We start from the raw sequence: 2,532 nt of genomic DNA, 5'->3' as shown, positions 1-2,532 counted from the left end.
TGTACCGGCTTGAGTTCACTTTCACTTTAGGAAAGGATTTCTTTCTCCTCAAAGTAGGTGTTCGCTCCGCCGCACAAAAAGGTCGATATGCGACGTTGATCACATCGGGTGGGGATATTCTCCCAGAGCAGATCTTGAAGCAAGGGTCAGAGCTTTAGACGGGGGCCTCTGGCTTAGGATCAGGTGAGAGCGCTGGAGGGGGTGTTAGCTCTTCGACAGAACCAAGCCTTCCCGCGGCTGAAGAAGAGCCAGGGGATCGGTCTGAGATCAAAAGAGCCTTGGATAAACTTTAATTGGCCAAGATTAAAGAACAAAAAGATCACTTGGCCGACCAGATTAGCCCCCTGATTGAATCGGAGAAGGCATGCCTAGTTTGAAGGTTGTGGCACCACAACTTGGGTGAACTTCCATCACCAAGTGAGATGGTCAAAATGATTATTAACCACTTTGCCAGCAAAGCTGCCTATAATGCCAACAAACCCAGTGTCCCCAGGGCTAATTTATGGCACTTGAGGGATTGGTTGACACGAGCACAACAATCGGCGAAGCACGATGGGAGGGAAACATGAGTATAGAAAAGAAGATTTCTTCCATATCCATAATTGAAGGATATTTCAAGTAGAAGAGTTGACGTATTATTTCACATTTGAATTTCTCAACCATTCTACGTTCCCGAAATGGATCCTATCAAATATTTCACATTTTCTATGATTATCTCTATTTCAGGTATTCGGGGAATCCTCCTTAATAGACAAAATATTCCTATTATGTCAATGACAATTGAATCAATATTATTAGCTGTGAATTCAAACTTTTTGGTATTTTCTGTTTCTTCGGATGATATGATGGGTCAATTATTTGCTTCATTGGTTTCAACGGTGGCAGCCGCAGAATCTGCTATTGGGTTAGCTACTTTCGTTATTACTTTTCGAGTCTGAGGGACTATTGCTGTAGAATCTATTAATAGCATTCAAGGTTAAATATGACTCCTAGAGAGTTACCAAAATACGAAGTTCTCTTCTCCTTTGTTTCTCTTCTTTCTTTCTGATACTTGGTTGGCAGGGTCAGGGCCTTTCTCGCTGGGCGAGCGCATCCGATTCGTCAGTCCTTTCTTATTCTTAAACCACTTTCCGTTTAGTTGCTGAAAGATAGAGATCATTCTTTCTAAATGAGATTGAGTTCCACGAATATGCAGGCTAGAAATATGATATTTGCTGCTATTCTATCTATTTGTGCATCAAGTTCGAAGAAGATCTCAATTTATAATGAAGAAATGATAGTAGCTCTATGTTTTATAGGCTTTATCATATTCAGTCAGAAGAGTTTAGGTAATACTTTCAAAGTGACACTCGACGGGAGAATCCAGGCTATTCAGGAAGAATCACAGCAATTCCCAATCCTAATGAAGTAGTTCCTCCAGAATCCAATGAACAACAATAATTACTTAGGATCAACTTGCGAATTTATGGCACCGTAGTAGAATCATTACCAATGGCACGCTGTGCACCTAAGTGCAAAAAGACAGTGCAAGCTTTGTTATGCCGAAACCTAAATGTTAAGTCAGCAACACTTCTAAATACCACTTCTTCCCATCGCATCCGTCTTCAAGATGATATAGACATAGAGATGCATATCTTAGTGGGGAAAAGATTTTTCCCCCGGTGTAGCTCGAAAGCAGAAAGAGTATAATTCATTCGAGAGAGCTTGGTGGTCTTAAGAATGGTTCCGGTGGGGGATTCTCTTAAGAATAAAGAATTCGAATAGAATCTAATTCATGTTCATGTTAACATAAGAGCGGATCCAATACCAAGACGCTTGAGAGAAAAGGCTAGCCTTATATATACGCTATTTCTGTTAATGTCAGATGTGCCCAAAGCTAGAAGCAAGATTTCTAGTAGAATATTCAAAGCTTTTGAGTAAGTAAGATGGATGGATTTGTAAGTAAGTGAAAGAACTAGTTGCATAGATATAGATATAGAGAAAGTCCTTTCTCTGAAGATGGTGATATTAGGGTTTTGAGATCGGTTCTGATGTAGAACAGGTTTTTAACCCGAAAAGCTCCACAAAGCTATCGTATGCGGGTACTAAGAGGCCCACAACTTTCTTGATCGCCTCATTCGGGTTAAGATGTGGCTAAAGTCTCTCCGATGGTAGCATATATTATGCTCGAGGTTTCTCGAGCCTCCTGTTGTACCAATGTATCCATTTTAGGGGGAATAAGGTAATGAAATTCTGGTATGGACTTTTATTGTTGTTACGACAGGCGGAGAGCAGTGCCCTATTGGTCTAATTACTGCTTCCCCTTGGAACCAGTAAAGGGGCTGGTAAGCGCTTCCCGAATAAATTCCTTTCTCTTCCCTGAACGCCAAACAAAGGGAACCCTGGCTTCACTTATCGTAATAAGACCACCCCTCTATAAGCTTTCCCTATTGCTCTGATGAACCTCTTTCCGCCTGTTCTCTAAAGTTCAAGAACTGATTCTAGCCTATCTCTAATTTGTCCATTAAGTCTGTTTTTTGCTAAAGGCATCAT

The 2,532-nt window shown here is 41.0% G+C and overlaps 1 pseudogene; it reads left to right on the top strand.

Moving 5' to 3' along the window:
• Positions 1-581: 581 nt before the first annotated feature.
• LOC124891396 lies at positions 582-1,816 on the top strand (annotated as a pseudogene).
• The last annotated feature ends 716 nt before the right edge of the window (positions 1,817-2,532 follow it).

The sequence above is a fragment of the Capsicum annuum genome, unplaced genomic scaffold, assembly GCF_002878395.1.
Source record: "Capsicum annuum cultivar UCD-10X-F1 unplaced genomic scaffold, UCD10Xv1.1 ctg3484, whole genome shotgun sequence".
NCBI lineage: Eukaryota > Viridiplantae > Streptophyta > Magnoliopsida > Solanales > Solanaceae > Capsicum > Capsicum annuum.
This window is presented reverse-complemented; position numbering and strand designations above follow the sequence as displayed.